Source organism: Anolis carolinensis, chromosome 4, assembly GCF_035594765.1.
Source record: "Anolis carolinensis isolate JA03-04 chromosome 4, rAnoCar3.1.pri, whole genome shotgun sequence".
NCBI classification, from domain to species: domain Eukaryota; kingdom Metazoa; phylum Chordata; class Lepidosauria; order Squamata; family Dactyloidae; genus Anolis; species Anolis carolinensis.
In genome coordinates this window covers 60113705-60137065 of record NC_085844.1, presented here as the reverse complement: position 1 = coordinate 60137065, position 23361 = coordinate 60113705, and the positions used below count along the sequence as shown (strand labels likewise).

Here is a 23361-nt window from a genome sequence, read left to right as displayed (position 1 = left end):
AGAATTGAAAGGATGCAAGTAAAAATGCCAGCTGGAGCAAGTTCACCTACAAAGAAGTATTTGAGTAGTTGAAACTCATACAATACAGGCCATATTAATCAGCTTCAGTAGCTTTTCCCTATTAGGCTATAAACCACACACAAGGATGGCATTCACTTTTTAGTTATTTCAATTGTTGGCATGTGTTAATGTTTGCTACTCCCTTGGCTCCTTGCCTCCGGCATGTACTTACACTTTCTTCTTTGGCTGCTAACTTCAGTCATCCTGCTCCCTGTGCGCTAACTCCGAACTGCCTTGAACACTCTGTTGGCTTGGCACTTTACTATTGACAACATGGAACTCCTTTTACTGTACCCTAGTTCCTTCACATTTGTGATGGTTAGGGGTTCAGGGTTCCCATGAAAGTGTCAAACTGCAAATATAAATAAAAAAACATGAATGCTATGTTTTAAACATTGCGAAAACTTCTCCCGTATTTGTAGGTCCTCCAGAGTAAATCTGTGGTTAATTTCTGGCAGAAGTTATCCATAGAATCTTGCTGGAGGATTTACAAGTGCGTGGAGAGAGCATGTGTAGAGCATCAGTGGAGGTGGTAGTCCACCTTATCATATTGATGAGGACCCCCGTGGCGATTTGCCAGCCTCTGTGATGAATTGGCGGGGCAGCCGGGCAATCCCCACACCCTGCCTTGCCTGCCGCGATGCTTCCGCATCACACATGGGGAAGCATTGTCACATGGCTTCCCCCCACACCGGCCCCATGGTTTCTAATGGAACACAGGAAGTCTTCCATGTTCCTGGTGCTGAGTTGTAGTATGGTTGCCCCGGTTGAGCTATAGAGCCTTGCCGGTAGTGAGCCAGCATCGTCTGATGGGCAGTGTGGGGCTCCATGGCCCAACTGGGGGCAAAGCAACCTATGATGCTGAGAATAAATAATGTGATGAAGTTCTTAAATCAATGAATAATTAAATCTACACTATTTAATCCATAAATGTGGAGGGATGACAGTACTTTTGGCCTTAGGGTTTTTCAACTATTTTCCTGCTCTTCCCCTTTAGACTGTTGCTACAGGCTTGAACATTTGTTGACCTAGAACAGGACACTGGCAATCCTAAACATATGTGCTGCAGAGTGGCAAGATGAATGGAGTATACATGGGTATAGTAGCAGGTTCATTTTATTAAGATGCCATCTGTTATCTTTACAAGTCTATTTTTGCTATTTTTGGACTAAAAATGTTGCTCTGATACGAGTTTTAGACTTCTTTTTTAAAGGATAACATGACTGTCTTTGGCTTTTAACATTGACGGTCTAACAGTCCTCTCAAGGAAGGAGGAGGATGTGTGGACCTCCAGATATTGTTGGACTGACTGTATGACTCATCGACCCTAGCCAGGAGGGCCAATGGCAAGGAATGCTGGGAGTTGCAGTACAACATTTGGTGGTCTTGTCTTGAACACTTTTGTTTTATATTTTTAATATTTTTTTATCCCACACTTTTACCATGAGATGTCAGGGGAACAAAGAGAGAAAACAATAGTCTTATGATTAATCTGAAAAAAGTATGGTTCTAAGAAAAAGTAATAACATTTTTCTATAATAAACATAGCTCCTCGGGGTCAATTTTATGAATAAAAGGTTAAATTGTACCTTGGCTTTCTCAGAAGGTAAGCATTGCATTATTAATAGTGTATTGCACTTCTACAAGAAGAATGTATTTCTCAAAGGAGAATAAAATATTTCTAAATAATCCCGTACTTGGTCTTCAAGTTAGAATTTAATTTTTTGTTGTTTATTTATTCAGTCACTTGCGACTCTTTGTGACCGCATGGACCAGCCCATGCCAGAGCTCTCCGTCAGCTGTTGCCACCCCCAGCTCCTTCAAGGTCAAGCCAGTCACTTCAAGCCAGCCGTCTTGCCCTTGGTTGGCTCCTCTTCCTTTCCCCCTCCATTTTCTCAACATTATTATCTTCTCCAAATTTTCCTGTCTTCTCATGATGTGGCGAAAGTACTTCATCTTTGCCTCCAATATCCTTCCCTCCAGTGAGCAGCCGGGCATTATTTCCTGGAGGATGGACTGGTCTGATCTTCTTGTGGTCCAAGGCACTCTCAGAATTTTCCTCCAGTACCAAAGTTCAAAAGCATCTATCTTCCTTCGCTCAGCCTTCCTTATGGTCCAGTTCTCACATCCATAGGTTACTATGGGGAATACCATAATTTATTCCAATAAAAAGATCCAAAGTATTTTTAATGACAAGGCCTAGGAAAACATACCTTATACAGTTTTCAGTAAATGAAGAAAAGTTGCTGGTCAGATTTGTTTACTATCCTTAGCAGGGCTGATGGAAAATGAAGCTTTCACATAATGCAGTAGCAGGCCCACTGTGTTCAAACTGCCAACAGTTGTCAAGGTTATTTTCATACTAGCCCCAAAGAATAATTCATCTATGACTCATCTTCATTGGTACAGCCTGAGAGGTTCCAAAGGTTAAATTACTTTCACATATCTGTTTTTGAGCAGAGGTTAAGCAGAACAATTAGAAACTATTATTCTACTCTTTACGTTTTGCATCACATTTTTAAGGAAATCAGAACAATTTAGATATAGTCTAGTTCAGCTAAAGACAAGCCATTTCTGAGCTTTAGCTAAATTGTTGGATTTGCAGTACTAGTCCTCAGAGGAACCGGTATCATTTATGGTCAGAAACCCTTGCTTCGGGGTTTTTTTCTATTAGTCTAACACTCTGTGTGGTGTTTCGCTGCAAGGGAATTGTTTAAATCTATTCCTGGAGCAATATGTCTACAGCTATTGGAATAATTGCATTCATGCATCTCAGCTGAGCTGAGCAGAACACCATTTGGTTAGGCTGTCTCAGCATTTCCATTATGAAGCACACACACTTCAATCGTATAAAAAGGTGAACATGGATGAAGGGATCAGAGTTACATAAATGCTCGTGCTTAGAAGATATTGCTGCTTGGGAAGCACACCTCTTCAAGATACTATCCCATATGCAGCATTTTGCACTTCCCAATACTGACTAAAGTTATAATTTTATTTAGGGAATTTACCTTACAATGCCTAGACACATGTTGTTCGTGATATTACATGTGGCTGGCATAGAAAATGGCTTATCTGATGTTTTCCCCCCACATAAAATGCAGTGCTTCTAGCAGCTTGCACCATATGCAACAGCAAAATCAGATCACATTCCAGTTGGGTTATGGCAACTTGGAAAGATGAGGTAGTCAATCAGTTTATGACTGGCATAAAGCACCAGATAGGACCACATTAGGGTCTTGCAGGATTTTACTAACTTCCAGAGGAAAGACAATTTAGATGACATCTGGTCATTGCTGTTCTTCACTCCAGTTTGTGTTAGACTCAGGGTCAAAAGGCTGTCTCCTCGGTCCACATGTATCATATCTGACCTCTTGGTTCAAGGCCAAGTGACTCCCAGATAATACTGGTCACTTCTGCATAAGAAATTTATTGAAAGATAGACTAACTGATCTTAGACAACCAATTCTGTCTTGTAAAATCTAGCAGCCACCTGGCCTCATGTCTGTTCTTCATGTTATGAAATGCTTTTATTTCATGTGACTTCATAAACTGCAATTTTTGGAGATTTACATATCAGTGAGCTACTGGTTCACTCCAAGGTCCAGCTAGTTACTAGAATTTAGAGAGTTCACTCTGAGCACAAAGAAGCTACAAATAAAAATCAGTGGCTCCAAAATTGACCAAAAACACAAAGGCACTGAGGTTTGGCTCCAATTATGTGGTAATATGTCATTGTGTCCTTCAAGCTTTGAAGGGATTCATATATCTTCAGAGAATTCATTCAGGTCCCTTCTTTCATCACATAGATATGTTGTCTTTAACTAGGTATTAATTCTAATAGGTCACCACCAAGACTCTACATTGGGTTTACAAGATATCAAATTTAGCATTCATTCAGAGTAGGGGCTGCATCACACACATTTCACAAATTGGACACTGGAGTGTATGGGCTTATTGCAAATATATTTGTCTTTTACAGTTCTGCTTCTTTCTTGTTATAGATCAGCAGTTGCCACCAATCTGGCAATGAATCCTTCTTTACAGCTAAAGTCTTGTCTGTTAGGCTGAATGCCAGGTTTGTCCCAGCTGTTTTGGAGCCCATCTGAACTTGAGCACATTGGCAAAGGTTGAATGATGTAGCAAGAGGGGAATGCAATGCAATGCCCTCTTGACATTATTTTTCAGGGAACATTGTGTGACATACTGGTCATTAATTTGCATAGCAATCTGGGAATCATGCCAACAGTGCAATTAGTGTCGTCTACCATTATTCCAAGAAAGTGATGACCTGGAGAGGATCTCCTTCATTGATTGATATTGTCCAAATAAGGGTTAACAAGAAGATCCGTAATGCCCTTGCCAAGGATTTGTGTCACTTTATCCCTCACCTTAATATCTCTTTCCAAAGTAATGATAGGCTGTATTTATTTACAGAAGGGAACCAGATATCCCTGGAAGATTTTCAAAAGGGTGTAAGTGTCTTATTATTTGGACTGGTGGGCAATAAGGGCTAAGCAGATATATGTCCCTTATTTGTGGCAGGTACTGGGGAAGAAAGAAGGAGTACAGTGAAAACCTATGGCTCCCATTTGATAAAGCGCTGATCTCCGGAACTGTCCCTACATATCACGTGACATGGGAGTCAGGAAGGAGAATAGCCTTAGGACTGGCCTGAAAGTTTTGCCTCTCTAGAAGTCAAGTTTGTGTTTTGACCCTCAGATTAGCTTTCCAGGGGATGATCAGCCAGCAAGAAACTATAGACTCAGGTGATTCACCAGAGGAAGCTAGGGAGGAAATCTAGGAGAGACATAGTGCCCCAGCTCCTCCCTATTTGCTCAGTTGTTGAAATATTTTTATAGGTAACATTTTAAATGAAGTACCCCATATTTAATTTGAATTTCATGTGTGTGATCTCATTACTGTTAAACTAACATGATTGTGTATGATGTTATATCTCATCAGTTTGAAATAATTACTTATCAACTTGTAGTTGCATTGCTTATTTTCTTTCCCTTTCTGGCATTTCAATCATATATATATATATATATATATACACACACACACACACACACACACACACACACACACACACACATATACACCGGAACCCCGGTGATGAAGTGCGTTTTCTGGAAGTTGAAATCCAAAGCATTTAGAGGCAAAATTTCCCCTTCCTATATCCAGTTCTACAGTTCAACTACTCCAAAAGTTATAATTATAGTATCTTATTTTAAAAATTGGGAGCCCCAGTGGCAAAATGCGTTAAAGCACTGAGCTGGAGACCGAAAGGTCCCAGGTTCAAACCCCGGGAGCAGTGGGAGCGGCTGCTGTTAGCTCCAGCACCTGCCAACCTAGCAGTTCGAAAACATGCCAATGTGAATAGATCAATAGGTACCACTCCGGCGGGAAGGTAACAGCGCTCCATGCAGTCATGCTGGCCACATGACCTTGGAGGTGTCTACAGACAACGCCGGCTCTTCGGCTTAGAAATGGAGATGAGCACCACCCCCAGAGTCAGACATGACTGGACTTAACGTTAGGGGAAACCTTTACCTTTACCTTTACACTATATATATATATATATATATATATATATATATATATATATATATATATATATAATGTAAGACTGGTTTGATCTTCATTATGAGCTTATCTTACTCAAAAAGCAATATCTAATTTAGCAAAATGCTTGTGATAATAATTAAGGTGAAAAGTTTATCTAAGCTTGAAGGTAAAACCAAAAGAATATGAATCATTCCTCTGAAGTCTATTAGGAAAAGTTGTGTTTTAAAATATCAAAGACACAAAACATTAAACATTTTCTTTAACGCATAAGTACCACCCACTTAGGTTTGAAACCTAAGAATATTTGACAGACTACATACACTTTCATTTTCAGAATTTATGGAAAGAAAGATCAATAAGCAAGATGTAAGAAAGGGTAAATGTGTTACTGGTGATTATAATCTGAGAATCTCAAGAATCTGAGAATATTTAAGAATGTGTCTAATAAAATTCCCTTTCCTTATAATTAGTAATTTAATAAGATGATAATGCCCTTGCTAGAGGACTCCTCCAGTGATGATGAGTTCACATACCCCTGAGTTCAGGGTAGAAGGGACTGGATACTCCCCTATATGCAGAACCCTCAGGAGTACAAGAAAATGGGACTTGGGGTGGAGGCAGGATGGTACCAGAATTAAATGAGTGACCTGGAAACCTCTCCCCTTCTATGGGAGTGATATCAACGAGTGCAGGCCCACCTTGGTGCTTCCAGAAGGAATTCTTGATCCCAGGATGGATGTCCCAGAGAGCAGGTTGCTTCTCAGCAGTAAAACTGCTCCTCAAGGGAAGAGCCCTTTCCTCCATAGAAATAAATCCAGCATTCCAGCTCACTTTTAAGTATTCCTTTGTTTCTGTCCTCTCCATGGGCTTCTAAGAACTCATTTGTAAACAATGTTCTTAAACTTTCATTGAACTCTTACCTTCAGAGGAAAGCAAATGAAATAATTTAGCCTCCGGCCCTCATTCTACTTAAAAAGAAAAGTTATAAACCAAACAGCAGTGAGAAGCACAGATTCCATTCAATTTCATTCCTTCATTCCTGTGAGAATGACTAATACTGCTGTTATTCTTTATCTCTCTCATAGATACAGACACATTCTATCAAATGCATGCTTGATCCCTGAAGTGTCACAATAATTTCCATGTAGTTTTGCTAGCGAAGAACCATTGCAAAGTGCTCATCTTCCCATGTTTTCTAACTGAGAGTGGTGTTAAGGTAAAGGTAAAGGTTTTCCCCTGACGTTAAGTCCAGTCGTGACCGACTCTGGGGGTTGGTGCTCATCTCCATTTCTAAGCCGAAGAGCCGGCGTTGTCCATAGACACCTTCAAGGTCATGTGGCCGGCATGACTGTATGGAGCCCCGTTACTTTTCTGCCGGAGCAGTACCTATTGATCTACTCACATTGGCATGTTTTCGAACTGCTAGGTTGGCAGAAGCTGGGGCTAACAGCGGGCGCTCATTCCGCTCCCGGGATTTGAACCTGGGACTTTTTGGTCTGCAAGTTCAGCAGCTCAGCACTTTAACACACTTCGCCACCACCAGGAGAGTGGTGTTGTGCGGGTTGAAACGTGAAATTTGTATAATAATCCATTTGCAGATCTCAAGGTTAAAATGGGCATGATAACTGACAACAGATAAAATATAGATGTTTTCAGGTTGGATATTCTTTTACAAAAATGGATGTCCATTGTCTAATTGTACTGTCCCATCTCCTGCTTTTTGACTACAATCACTAAAGAAAATGTAGTAAGTTTTTCAAATAATGGATTCACATTCAAGGTCATACAGTTATTGTTATTATCCAGAGCTCAGGATCTTGAAGAAAATTGCACATAATTGTAAAAAAGTATGATATTTAGCATTACAAATATTGTGGAATCCGTGCATGTTTGTAACATACCATAGTTAGGACTCTCATTCACCCAGCCTCACTTTCTCTTTTTCATTCCTGCTTTTGTGTGTGTTTGCGTGCACACAAATACACAGCAGATGGCCCATGAAAGGTTTATGAAAGTCTTGTGTAGCACATTGTTTATTGCTAATCACAAACTCAGTAAACAATATGGATAACCACGATGTTAACATTGCCTCACTTCATTTTAAGACTTCCAAGGTTTAAGACCTTCGGTTCTCTAAATAATGCAAGTAGATGGGAACACATCTGCTTTGCTTTGTAGATAGATATGCTCTCGGAAAAAGAGCAGCAGCATATACTTCCCTTTCCTTTTGGTGGAATGAGAAAGCAAGTTTGTTTTTTTCAGTAGCTGTTGAACTCTCTTCCTAGGCAGAAAAGTCCCTTTCATGTTGACCTTCCATAAGAAAATGACATTTAAAAATTCCAACTGGTTATCAAGAGTTAAGTGTTTTTATAGAAAGAGCTTTTAATAGTGTCCTGTTAACTGCTTTTAACTGTTCTGTTTTCAAACTGCTTTTTAGATATTCAGTTGTAAATTTATTTATTATTTATTTATTTACAGTATTTATATTCCGCCCTTCTCACCCTGAAGGGGACTCAGGGCAGATCACAATGTGCACATATAATGGCAAACATTCAATGCCCTATAAACATAGAGACAGAGACAGAGACGCAGAGGCGATTTAACATTCTCCAGCTTCCAACTTCCTGAGGTTATGCTTGATTCCGGCCACAGGGGAGCAGCTGCTTTATCATCCATTGTGGTATCTTGATGGGTACTTCCTCATTCCAAATGGAAGCTGGACGAGTTATGGTGTTGTAAATTAGTTAAATTTGCCTCCCCGCTGAGCAGCGATACCTAAATTCCTACTTGATAGATGCAACTATCTTTCGGTTACTTAGGTCAAAAATGAGCAGCGGCTAATTTTTTATTTTAATTGTCAGATGCTCACCCCGCAGGGCTGTCCTCGAACTCACGACCTCTTGGTCAGAGTGATTTATTGCAGCTGGCTACTTAACCAGCTGCACCACAGCCCGGCAATAGCAATAGCAATTTAATTACATCTCAATGTAATTTCATATGTTTTCCTATACAGTAGAGTCTCACTTATCCAACATAAACGGGCCGGCAGAATGTTGGATAAGCGAATATGTTGGATAATAAGGAGGCATTAAGGAAAAGCCTATTAAACATCAAATTAGGTTATGATTTTACAAATGAAGCACCAAAACATCATGTTAGACAACAAATTTGGCAGAAAAGGTAGTTCAATACGCAGTAATGCTATGTAGTAATTACTGTATTTACGAATTTAGCACCAAAATATCATGATATATTGAAAACATTGACTACAAAAATGCGTTGGATACTCCAGAATGTTGGATAAGCGAGTGTTGGATAAGTGAGACTCTACTGTATTTCTATTTGTTTTAATTATAAATTGCCTTCATCTTGGGTTTAACAACAAGCTTTTACATCTATTTAGTCTAGCATGATCTGAAGACAACATTGAAGACGTATCTGTTTATTTTGAGGTTTGAAGGCCTGTCTGCATCTTATTTCTTATTAACATTCTCCATGAGAACAGTATGTACTCCTTCTTCATATATAAACCTTCTTCTTCCCTTTTATCTCATACTTTCCAACCTTGAATACAGGTGTACACCAGCACATGAATTTAGTAGTCTGGTCAGATTGTCTAAACTAATTCATTTTAAATGCTTTTCTAAACACAACTTTGTGACATCAAAGAAAAAAAGAGTGCTTTTGCTATGCCTTTGGAAAAAATAAGACTTTCAGCATCACTTATTTCTGTTTATACGTTGCTTAACATAATTATCTCTCACCTTGCTTGAACGAATTGGTTTGGGTGAGTAAAATTCTGGTAGTCTCAACTCCCTATGTGGAAAATGGCTATGGCCATTCTGTCAGTTGCTAATCAGAATATTAGAAGACACAACTCACCATGGTAACACAAGGCTCTCGAACGAATCCGTTAAACGTCAAAATATAGATGCTGAATCCAAAATAATAGCACCGCTCGTGCTCAGAAATAACATTGAGATGGAATAGGGGCTTGCTCCATCCACTCCAAAAAAAAAGAAAAGAAATAACATTGAGAGAACAGGATCAAACCACAGCAGACAGACTGTGAGAATGGGTCATGTTGTGTGTTGTTGGGATAAACTGGATGTGAATCAGCTCTTCATGAACTGTGGGAGTGACAAGATATCTGTGTTTTTACTAGTGACATAACTGCATGGCGTTTGGTGTTAGCACAGCTTTCCCATTATCAAACTTCTTGTTGTGTTTCCATTTTGTTAGGTGCATACTCTCCAACATTTCACAGATGAAAACAAGGGCATGTTTGGCCGAGCAACCATCAGATTGTGGTGAAGACAGCAAACATAATTAATGAGGAAGAGAACAAAAGCTAGACAAGGCCGAGGCCATTTGTTTTGTCTTGAGACTACAGGCAACTTGAAGACACACACACTTTAAATAATTGGAAAGGACAAGAGACCATTCCCCCCACACCTGTCTCCTCCGTGCTAAGTTAACCTAGTGCAAACTACTTTTGCACTTTGAACTCAGTTTGCAGCAGCTGAAGTGGAAGGAGGAGGGAAAAATTAGGACATTTTAAAAGCAGCTGAAAAAGTGCAATATGTGTGTGTATATGCACATGTGCTTCGTGTCACCTGCTGGCTTATGACAATCCCATGAGATTCACAGTTTTCTGAGGCTACTAATAGTCAACAGTGGTTTTGCCACTTCTTTCTTCTGAAATATAGCCTATCGCAAATGTAACCATATTCCTTATGATCTCCCAATGAAATACTTACCAGAGCTGTATCTGCTTACCTTCCAAGGTCAGATGAGATCTGGTGGGATCGCAGAGAATTACTGTAATGAGGCCATGTCAATCTGGAACAATCTGGAGATGTGAACATCTCCCCTGAAACTCTCCATTACTTTCTTGTACATGTATTTGCATGACAGTGCCAAGAATTCTATGAATTAAGGAACAAAGGATTAAATATTGGTAGGGCAATTAAACTGTGCCTGAATTGTCCAGTTTATTTACAGTTGTGTGACGTTATTGTCATAATGGATCCCTTTTTAAATGATGCTCTTTTTGCTCTTTGTTGCAACTCGAAGAAGTGTTGTGGTCTCAATCAAAACATCTGAAGCATCTGTTTTGTTTTCTGCACAGTGTAAGAAGACTCTGATGACATTTAACACAAAGTCAAATTTTATCTTGTGTTCACTGGTTCACTGCTCATATTACTTTTTCTCTGCAGGGACATGTCATCATCAGATGTGGCTTTCTATATATAACTTTTTTCTTCTTGCGTAGTGCCTGCATATTTACTGTAAATAGTTGCCATTCAGTTTGTAAACCATTCATGGGAATAAATGAAAACTGATGGAATAACTTTGGAAATAAAATCTTGTTTTCATTCTTTGGTGAATCCTGACCCTGGCTTACTACTGAACTAAATACAGCATGCCTCATCATCCCATATACGGCAATGAAATTTTTACAGTGATTATAACAGCCCTTCTTAATACTTGATAATATAGATATTAATATACTGGCAAGGTACTGGTGTTGTTTGTAATAATTTTGGAGTGATAGAGTAATCCTTTCCTAAGAAAACCCAATGAAATTAATGAGGTCACTGTAAATTGACAGAAGACTTGAAGAAATAGAGAATTTTACAGAATAGTTAATTCATGTGTGAAACAAAGTGTTTGGATGAGTTCCGGCACTCTCATAAATGTTTTCAACTTGCATCCCATAGAGAAGAAAGTGTATTTGAATAACAACATTTTATCATGTGAATTTGAAAATGAACATGACAGAGAGAATCAAGTGGCAGCATTCCAAACAAGAAAAAAAAATAAGTTGCTGCAAGAACAAACATATTGAAATAGCATGATGAGTCATTTAATAGGAATACAGATCTTTGGAAATTCCAGCAGCAGCGAGCAATAAAATTACATGATGTTAAGAAATATCACAAATGCATGATGTGCATCTCCAGCCTGATTTCACCATCCATAAAATATGAACTGGATGACTCCTCCCTTTGCTAACCCCATATGCTTGCAATGTGGTATTTTTAATGGCAGTACAGATTCAATTTGTTTTGAAAGAGGCTGGCTCACAATGATATGGCAAGTCAAGTCAACTTTATTTATACCCTGTCCCATCTCCCATTGAGACTCGGAGCGGTTTATGACATAAATGGCAGCCATTCAATGCTATACAATACACAGTGAAAATACATATAGGGTTGTTGTATGTTTTCCGGGCTGTATGGCCATGTTCTAGAAGTATTCTCTCCTGAAGTTTCGCCCACATCTATGGCAGGCATCCTCAGAGGTTGTGAGGTTGTCTTGGCATTTGGTCAATTCATTGGCAATCCTTGAAGCAAGCAGTCTTGGTCGATGGGCCCAAGCCATTCAGGATTTTAAGATCACTGTTAATAGCAGCTTGAATTAAAGACTGGAACAAATGGTGCATGACAAAAGATTATTTCAAAATAGAAAAATACTCTTCCTGCAAATTAACTTTAAATAAGAATTGTTCAAATCCATGTTGGCCTGTCAATACAATAAAAACTGCATAAAAATTATATCCAACATCAACTTTGATTCCATGCTGAGCCCATCTTGCTTTTTTAAGTTCCTCAGATCCAGGGAATTCTGGGTTCAGCAGACATAGAGACTATCCAGAAAGTAGCACAAGCAATCAGCTGAAGTGTGGAAATGATGTGACAAATGCGCATCTACATCACATGACAAGCCAGGCACTTGGCAGTCCTGAGGAGATGTCTCACTTCCAAATATACTTTATATTTGTTATAACACTTTTGCAACTATATTAAGAACTTCAATCATAATGACAAAGACATTCACTGGGAACTGTGCACAAACTTTTTTTTAAAGCTAAACATGGAAACAAAATTTCGCCTGTCTTATCCAAAATTACTTAGAATCTTAATGAAATGTTACATATCTAATTCAGCAAAATAACATCTCTTCTATAATTAATATATCTTAAAGCATGTTCATCGCGTCAGGCATGTTTAATGTAAAAATATTAGCTGCATGCATGTGGATAACATTAGCATTGTTGGAACTTGATATGTGTTTTAAGTTTAAAATAAAATGCAAGTATATTTATTCCTGGTATAAATTAAGCTTCCTAGCAACATTTGTTCATACAAGCTGGCCTGTACCCAAATTGGACATTCATGAACAGAAGGTACTTGGATTTGCCAGATATTCCCTCTTAGAAAAAGCAGATAGTCCATCTCTTCCTCCTTTAGCCTAAAGCCTTTATGTTGCTCCAGAAGATTATCCAACACTCCAGAGCAGCTTTTTAGAAGACATAGATGCTACAAAGGGAAGTCATATTAAGAAATTGGAACCCAAATTATGAAATGTACAAAATTATATAAAATACAAGCCACAGCTCCACTAGCATCTAGTGAGTGTGTGTTTTGTGTTACGTTAACTTTTTGTATGAATTGTCTCTGGGATGCTGTTTGATCACACCCAAACTCCCTTCCTCTAATTTCTATAATCTACTCAGAATGAACTGGGAGACATGAGGGGAGCACATAATGAATTTGTGTCAGGGTTTCTGAGTTTGTTTCCTGAGATCCTTGACATTATCTAAGATATTAGTGATAATGGCTCAGCTCCCATACCTCAAACCAGCCTCACCTATTGAAATGGACATCATCCCCAAGCACCCATTATATACTGTTTCCACTGGAGTCAGCACCTTAATGCCACACCACATTCCTTTCAGTTTGCACTCCTCTCAGAGGGTGACCATTAAACAGACTGACACTTCAAATGCTTCAATAACACTTTATTGATTTTCCCGCTACTACAAAAAGCCAACCAGTGATGACGTCCGACGGAATCCTGAACTACTTAGGATAGCTGGACATTTTCTGAGCCAATCAAGAACTGGCATGGGTATTTTGAATAGCTATTAAATTAAATTAAAATTCTCTGTACTTGCAATTGCAGTATGTCAATATTTTGGAGTGCTTTCTCCACTGACATGCTCTTTGGCCATTGAGATTAAACCTCTGATTTTGCCTTCTACCTGTCTAAATCTGATTTAGCTTTCTGGAAAGCTAGATAGACTGGGCCCCCAGAACCCATGGTTTTAGTAGATCTGAAATCACATAACAAAAGGACGAAGCATGAAGATTGACTTTCCGCATGCTTTCTCTAACATGAGCAGAATTTCCATAAACCACTGATATAGTAAGTTAGGCAATGCAACCCTCTTGTCTGGGATTCCCAAATGACCACATCATGACACCATTATTTCTTTGTTTCCCTGAACTGCTTTTTCATGAAACAATAAAAGCTTTGAACTAAAATGCAGCAAAAGCTTTGAGTTAAATTATATTTGGTTCAGCCCTTTTGTCTTTACCAGCCAACCACTAGAATGCTTCCCATTATTCCCTCAAAATATTCTTATTTAATTAAATATGATTCTCCAGCTGAAACTAGATCCTGCTGGTGGGGGATCAAAGCACTATACTAGAACCAACCACATGACTCTAGAAATCACAGTCATATGAATAATAGGGCTGGTGTGTCTTTTCCTTTATTGAGAGGAAATAAACTACCCATTTTAAAACACTCTGCAAATTATAAAAGCTGCATAAACCACCACTAGCTGAAGATGTTCTTTGTCACTTTTTTCATTTAAGGCAACTCAAAGTGACAAGAACCGCATCAAAGATGCCTGCCAATATATTCTGCTACTGGCAACAGCAGTAGGAGTTCCAGCCAAGCTTTTAACCATCAGTGTTGTGTCTTCCTTTGTGAGGTTTTCTGAGGGAACAGGGAGAGAGTGCATTTAAATTGCTTTCTTTAAGTTGCATTCAAAGTCAAACAACAAGATGAAGAACATACTTCTAGACCTGAGGATCCTGCTTCTAAATTGCATATCTAATTTGCAGCCCAGTGTGGGTTTTTCCCAATAAGCTCTTGGAAACAAGTTATGAAAGATCTGCTTCTAAAATACCTAGTTATTCTGCTATTGGATCATGCATTCAATTTTTTTAAAGCAGTGCTTAGGCCTCTGTCTGACCTTGCTCACACTTCTAATATATGAAAGTCTCCCTGCAATATATTGAACATAAATCATAAAAGCAAATAGAAAGATGGGAATAATAAATATAGCATTTCTATTAAAGATTACTTGTTACAGTGATGCAAAGGATATACACTATATAAATAATATTTCATATAATAGTGCTAATCAAAACATGATTAATAAAATAGATTCCACATCCAATCTTCTGGATCATTGTGATTAAAGTCTCTCCAGCTTTATCAAAATTAGATCCCCTGTTTCAGAAATCTCTTTTTTTTGTGGTTGTTCAGTCTCACAGAAACAGATCCTACAGCAATCAGGTGAGTGAAATGCTATGATTGCACAGTTTTACTCCTGACTTGGCAGATACTATTAGGCAAGAGGAGAAGACAGAACATGAAATAATAATATAATAATAATAAAACTTTATTTATACCCCGCCACCATCTCCCCAACGGGGACTCGGGGCGGCTTACATGGGGCCATGCCCAGAACAGTACAATATAGCAAAATATAAAACAACATATCATAATACAATTAAACAATACAATAAAATCATGTACAATGCAACAATATATATATATATATATATATATATATATATATATATATATATGTATGTATATGTATGTGTATATATATATATAACAGGGCGGGCCGCATGAGACACTTAGTTAAAACTTGGGGTGAGAAAAGGATAAGAATACAATCACGGAGAACAGAGGCATAAGATAAAAAACAATCTAGAAGATAGATGTTGAAAGGCATTGCAGACTAACTCAACCTGAGAAGACAGCCATAGCAGAGCACTTGGTGATGATGAACCAACCTGGACACAGCTTATTATGTAAGAACACAGAAATGTTGGACCACTCCAACAACCACTTTGTCAGACTACACAGAGATGCCATTGAAATCCACAAGCATGTAGACCAGGGGTCCCCAAACTAAGGCCCGGGGGCCGGATGCGGCCCTCCAAGGCAATTTACCTGGCCCCCGCCCTCATTTATAATATAATATTTTTATATCAGTTTTAATAATATAATATATTGTATATACATATAATATTGATAATAATATTATCATTTTATACAATATAATACTAACAATAATATCATATAATAATATTAATTATATGTTATATATTACATATAATATCACAGTATAGTGGTATAGTTCAATATACAGTAGAGTCTCACTAATCCAAGCTAAACGGGCCGGCAGAAGCTTGGATAAGCGAATATCTTGGATTATAAGGACTGATCAAGGTAAAGCCTATTAAACATCAAATTAGGTTATGATTTTACAAATTAAGCACCAAAACATCATGTTAGACAACAAATTTGACAGAAAAAGTAGTTCAATACGCACTAATGTTATGTTGTAATTACTGTATTTACGAATTTAGCACCAAAATATCACGATATATTGGAAACATTGACTACAAAAATGGCTTGGATTATCCAGAGGCTTGGATAAGCGAGGCTTGGATTAGTGAGACTCTACTGTAGTATAATGCTAATATTGTGCTATGCTAATAATATAATATATTGCATGTACATACAACTGCTCTGAGTTCCCTTCAGGGTGAGAAGGGTGGGATATAAATGTAGTAAATAAATGTAGTAAATGAATAAATAAATAATTTTGGACTTAGGCTCGCCCAAAGTCTGAAATGACTTGAAGACACACAACAACAACAACAATCCTAATTAACCTGACTATCTCATTGGCCAAAAGCAGGCCCACACTTCCTATTGAAATCCTGATAGGTTTATGTTAGTTAAAATTATTTTCATATTTAAATATTGTATTGTTCTTTCATTGTTATTGTTCTTTTGCACTACAAATAAGATATGTGCAGTGTGCATAGGAATTCGTTCGTTTTTCCCCCCCAAATGATAATTCGGCCCCTCAACAGTCTGAAGGATTGTGGTCCGGCCCTCGGCTTTAAAAGTTTGAGGACCCCTGATGTAGACAATTTCAACAGAAAGGAGGAAACCATGAAAATGAACAAAATCTGGCTACCAGTATTTAAAAAAAAGACATGAATAAATCAGGGCAGCTAACACCTCAGAACAAAGGATTCTCCCAGGCAGGAAGTAGCCAGGACATGAAGGTGGGAAGGCCATTAATGCTAATCAAGGTAATTAATTGCAACATTCACACTGGCCTCCAACAGACAAGACTTCTTTCTCCCACCCTGGACCTTCCACAGATATATGAATCTTCTTTGCTTAGTTTTTCTAATATACCTCACAACTTCTGAATATGCCTGTCATAGATGCGGGCAAAACATCAGGAAATAATGCTTCTGGAACAGGGCCATACAGCCCGGAAAACTCACAACAACCCGGGGAGACAGTTTTTGAGATAACACTAGGGTTGGAGAGGAAATGAAATGTAGGTGTATTCACAAATGGAGTAGATCATCTTTTCTTCCCTTGGAAGCTCAGACCAGTTGTATCTTCACTGTATGAATTATTTCCACCTTTAATCAGGGCTTGAAAGGTGTCAAAGAGAGGTGTTGGATGAGGAGCAAGGGGCTACAGAATAACCCATCATAGCCCATTAAAAAAGCAGCATACACATGTGTAAGCCACACTTATGCACACATATTACATAAACAGGTGCCCTCAAGATATGCAAAGGTTTTCCTTGGCTTTTTCATTTACTGATAGTGATGTCAAACAACTTACAGTTAATAGTTAAAAAAAAAAGGAGGAGGAGGAAGGAATAGGGAGCGGGGGGGGGGGGGGAGAGAAATGTGGCAGCACCTTGAGAATGAACTGGCTTTTATTTTCATACAAGCTTTTTTGACTATAAATCCACTTCTTTGGATGCAGTCCCATGAGGTACTTCCACAACTGTATAAATATAAATATGTCTGGGTCCTTAATACCACTTGGTATGGCATCCAAAGATGTGGGTTTATTTTATTTCCTCTGAAAACTAGTCATTGGCTGCTATGCCGTTAGTAGCATTTTCCAGCATTATCCCCAGTTATGTTCATATATGAATTTTGTGTGACATTATGCAAAAGCTCTCTCTTTATCTCACTTAACAACAAAGCCAACTCCAGGCATGAAACCTGCTCTAATAATCATCATTTTCTTTACCTCTGATCTTTGCTCACATATGTTGATTCTGCAACACCATCTCTAAGCATGCAAATCTTTACTTATTTCACTTTCACTATATGAACACAGAATTGCAACAATTTTCTCTGTAATAAGATTACACGAGCCTTTGGACATTTCTGCACGGCTTTTTGCATTTCAGGACTTTGATGATGACATCTCAATTTTTTCACAGAAAGCGTCATCTCCAAAAAGTCCATATATTCTGCAAAAGGTTCACTTTCCCACAACAATGAAATTATTTCAAAAAGTTCTAATATATTTGTAAAATATCATGATGGTGGACTATTTTTTCAAAGTGTTGTCTTGATGGATTACGATACCATTCTTGTTGGAAATGAGAAAAATTGTAAGTACTCTTAGATAACTAATCCATCCTCCTAAATGAATCCCTTAAAGGGATATGATTTCAGTCTACCATTTCTTAAGGCAATGTCTACAATTTTAGGATATGCTATGCTTCTCTGAGTCTCTATGAAGGGAAGTTAATCTCAAGACAAGTAGCAGCAGAGAAAGAGAAGTTTTAATTCTTTCAATGTGACATGGCACCCATGTGCCGTGCCCTGCTGCTGTTTTGGTCAAAATTTGGCTTGCATAATATTGGCACATCAAAAAGCTAATAATAATAATAATAATAATAATAATAATAATAATAATAATAATAATAATACACTTTATTTATATTCCACCCTTCTCCCCAGAGGGACTCAGAGCAGATTACAGTATCTATAGAGAAAACAAAGGCAAACATTCAAAGCCTTATTTACAAACATACAATGAGATAGACAACACAGACAAAGGCAAAGACTTCTCCTTCCATTTCCAGCTTTGGAGGCAGTGCTCATCTCTGGCTCTGGGAGTGTTACCTTCTGGTCTTATGGCCAGCATGATTGTTTGGAGCGTTTTTTAGTGCCTTTCCCCGCCAAAGGGCTACATATTTATCTACTCACATTTACATGTTTTCAAACTGCTAAGTTGACAGGAGCTGGGCTAACAGTGGGAGCTCACCCGACCCGTGGATTCAAACTACTGACCTTCTGACCTTCACACCAACCTGTCTCCAGGAGTAAGGAGACAAGTTGATGTGGCACAGTGGTTTCAACAGGTTGGTGTGGCACATTGATTTTGTACTGCGATTCTGGAGAAGAGGGTTCAAATCTCCACTGCGGTATGAAAACCCACTGTGTGGTCTTGGGCATATCACACAGTCTTAGCCACAAAAATCCTGCAATAGTTCACCTTAGGTTAGCTATAAGTCAGAAATGATCTGAAGGCATAAAACCACACAAAAACAAGAAGGAGGAGGAATGAGGGAAGTAAGTTAGTTCTATTCATGCATCAAACACACAGGAAATATACTGGCATAGTTTTTTAGGTGTTTAAATGATGGTTTAAGAAATATGGGGGAGGGAGTGCACAAATGTTCTTTAATTGGTTAAATGCACACAAGACATTAATTTTATGTCATTTTTTTTGGCCAAAAAATGACACTCAAGGCACTTGACTATAAGAACATTCAAATAAAACCTGATACCCCTAATAGGTAGACATCTAGACTATGTCAGGATATAATTGTATTAAACAGTGGCTTTCTTTCTCTACAATATAACAAATGATATTTTAAACTCTGTACCAACTTGCTCATTAGAAGCATGAATGTGCATAAATTGTTTTCCTATACTGAAATATCCATTTTACATGTGTATTGGATAACTCAAAATTCAAAAGTGTAAGTAATCTATATTATATAATGGTTTACTTTGGAACCTTCTACTTTTTGTGTATGTATAGAAAGGCTGTCAATATTGGAATCCACTTTCTTCTTTTTTATTTGACAGTGGTTTCTCTATAGAGCTGTAATTAGTTTTTAACTAAAGGTAGATGGAGATATTTGCCATGGATTGAAGTGTAGAAAGAAGATAGCATGGACAACTACATTATGTCCTGGATGTTTGCAACTGAATGGGGTTGGGGGGGAGGCAAGGGCCTACAAGAACCTGAAATATGGATTTCAGAGAATGAAGTAAAGATACTCCACCTCAGTACAAACATGGGAGACATAAAAATTGTCCACATTGGCATACCTGCAGAATGTGACAGCTGCACCAAAACACATCAGTGCATTATTTGTTATCTAGGTACATTGCCAAATATGTACAGCTTTGCTCATTGGGATGTCATCAGTGCCAGCGTCCTCTATGCCAATACATTATGCTGATATATTTATTGTGCTAGCCAATCTCTTTTACCTTATGTCACCCCTTCTCACAAACAGATCTGCTCATTCCATGCTGTGTAACATTTGGCTGACATCATCTTTTGTCATTTGTAAGGGTATTGTATCTCTTCTGTCTAAAAGCCTGGAATCCCCAATCCAGACATATAGGTGTGAAGCACAAAGTACCACGTTATTTTAGGTAACTGACAGAGGTCAGCATGTCAGCATCTAGGTGTTGATCACATATATTAAAGGGAAGAAACACCTTCATATTCAAGGTGATCAGAATGCTGGCAAGATTCAAAAGCACCAAAAAATCTCTTCCCGCGCTTATGTAAGAGTTTTTCAATGACATTTAGAAATCAGGCAAACATATGCATATGCACATTCATGCATACACAGACCTCATAACCCCACACATATACTTAATTAATGGATGGAGATCTCCAGTGCTGAATGTGTAACAATACTCATTTGAGCAATTAAAAGATTTGAGCAACTATCCAGTTCTCATATCTGAAATCTGTGATCCAAGTTTTGATCCTGATCCAGAGGTATAAACTCCTGTATTTGCATCATCACCTGAAAGCATTTGGTTTCTTATAGAAATCATTTCTGCATTGTATTTGAATTCATTTTACAATTATAAATTATAACTTGTTTATGCTGATGTTCAATTCACAAATGGGATGATGTTCAGATGCAAATTATATTGTTTGTTCTTTGGGCTTGGCCCAATGTTAGCCGCCCCAAGTCCCTGTGGGGAAATGGAGGCGGGATAGAAAAATAAAGTATTATTATTATTATTATTATTATTATTATTATTATTATTATTATTATTAATAATATGCATCCTGATACATCTCAGTTCCTACATAATTTCTCTGCTGATTGCCCCTAAGTGTACACTTTTTTACATCCCATGCGATGTAAAGGTAAACTAATGACTTAATTGAAATGTTGTAATGCAATAGTTAATATATATCTTTCCATTACGCTGATTTAATAAGATATGTACTGTCCATATTTAGAGAAAAATCACTTCTAGAACATTTCTGAGGTTACATTTATTAAGCAAATTTATTTTACAATCAGCTCTCAATATCCACAAATTCAAACATCCACAACTTGAACATATTCCCCAAAATATCCAAAAATTAAATCTATATTTTTGGATCATATATAATGGGACTTGAGCATTAATGGATTTTGGTATCCAGGAAGGCTCCTGGTGCCAAACCGCAACACATACCAAGGGCCCAATGTATGCATGTATATGTGTGTATATGTGTGTATGTGTATGCGTTTTTAAGGGTAATCTCAACAACTCAAAGATGGTAGATTTCAGTTGTAATAATTCATTAAACCCTTTTGGTCATCAAACTGGCATTTATATATTTTGTTATGTCATAGTGAATATCTGACATTTTCAGTGTTCTCCACCGACACCACAAACCCAAGAAGTTTAGCATGATTCAGAACATCTAATACAAGGCTATTTTTAAGAGACATTTTAGTTATTTCTTGATGGTGTTGGCTTTATTTATTTATCTATCTATCTATTTATATACCACCATTTCAGGCTCACACAATTCCAGTCATATTATCATGATGCTCAAAAACAGAAGGAATGCACTGCAGAGATGACAACCAGACATAGGGCTGGATGAAATCAGTAGGTCTTGAAGTAATGAAAATAGCATTAGGCCTTCTTACTTTAAGGATGAAAACATCTGAATCAATTGTTTTGTTGTAGTTAATAACACGGAATTATTCTAAAAATAATCTTGGCTCAACTCTTTCCTTCAGAGAAGCATCCTTTCCCTTTATTTATTATATCTGATAAATATGAATTCTGGGCATGCCATTTCAAGAAGAATATGGATTAATTGGAATGTATCCAAAGGAGAATGACAAAAATGGTAAAAGATCTGGAAACCAAGCCCTATAAGGAATGGCTTAGAAAGCTGGTCAGAGAAGAGAAGTTGGAGAAGTGCTATAACAGCTATTCTTTTAAAAAAAGAATATTAATGGATGAAGATGAATCAACAAGCTCTACTGGACACGAACCAGTTGATTCATATTACAAGAAAAAGATGCCACCCAAATTTTAAGAATAACTTCCAAATGACAAGAACTGTTCAATAGTGGGATATACTGTCTCAAAAGGTAGTGATCTATCTCTTTAGATGTTTATTAACAGAGATTATTAATAATAAATAAATAATAAAACTTTATTTATAACCTGCTTCCATCTCCCTGAAGGAATTCAAAGCGGTTCACATGGGATCAACAAATAAAACAATACGACAACAGCATATATAATTAAAACAATATCAGTAAAATAACATTCATAAAATACATAGTGAGCATCATGACTAAACAGTAGGGCTATTAGGAAATTACAGGGAGGCAGGCATGTGCAAAAATGAAAGGCAATGAGATTCAGGAATAGGGTAAAGTGCTGAGGGTTAGGGCAGTAAATAGTTAAGACTGGATGGTGATGAAAACGGACCTACTGTTCAAAAGCATGTTGAAACATCCGAGTCTTCAAATTTTTGTGGAATGTCTAGGCTTGCTCAAATAATTCGATTTTCCCGTTACCCGTTATTAATTCGTTATTTTCGTTTGTTTTGAAGCAATATAGAACCTTGGTTGTCCACACGTCTGGATATCGCGGTTTCGAATCGCGAGAGGCCGTTTTTTCTTATTTCTTCGTTTTTTTCGTTAAGAAAAAAAAGCTTTTGCAAATCACCCAAACTCCTTTCCTTTTGCCCCTCAGCCAATGGGAGGCTCAGCCAATGGGAGGGGGCGAGGGGGAAGGAGGCCGAGGAGGAGGAGGAAGACGGAGGGGGGAAATGGCCGCCGCCGCCGCCGCCTCGCCTCAGCTCAGGCCTGGAGAGACCGAGAGGGGCCCGGCGGTGAGGAGGAAGAGGCCCGGGATGCGAGGGGGTGTGGGCCAGGCCCGTCCTTGGCTGCTCCCAGGGGCCCAGATTCGCACCCTCCCTCCCCCCAATACAGGTCTCCAGTCCATACCACGCTACATGAACTTGAATGGATACTGTGGTTGTGTTGTCAAAAGCTTTCATGGCCGGGATCACACTGTTGTGGTATGTATTCCGGGCTCTATGGCCATGTGCCAGAAGCATTCTCTCCTGACGTTTCACCCACATCTGTGGCAGACATAGAGGTTTTGACGTCTGTGCGAAGCTAGGCAAGTGGGGTTTATATATCTGTGGAAGGTCCAGGGTGGGAGAAAGAACTCTTGTCTGTGGGAGGCTATATATACACACAATATATATCACACACACACC

General features: G+C 38.2%; 1 long non-coding RNA gene across 1 annotated transcript in view; it reads right to left on the bottom strand.

The window, feature by feature from the left end:
• Window positions 1-11346: 11346 nt before the first annotated feature.
• Window positions 11347-23361, bottom strand: part of LOC103278542 (uncharacterized) — an 84387-nt gene continuing 72372 nt past the window's right edge. Inside the window, exon 3 of the long non-coding RNA XR_010006027.1 lies at window positions 11347-12061. This is a non-coding gene — a long non-coding RNA (uncharacterized LOC103278542). The remainder of the gene's footprint in view (window positions 12062-23361) is intronic.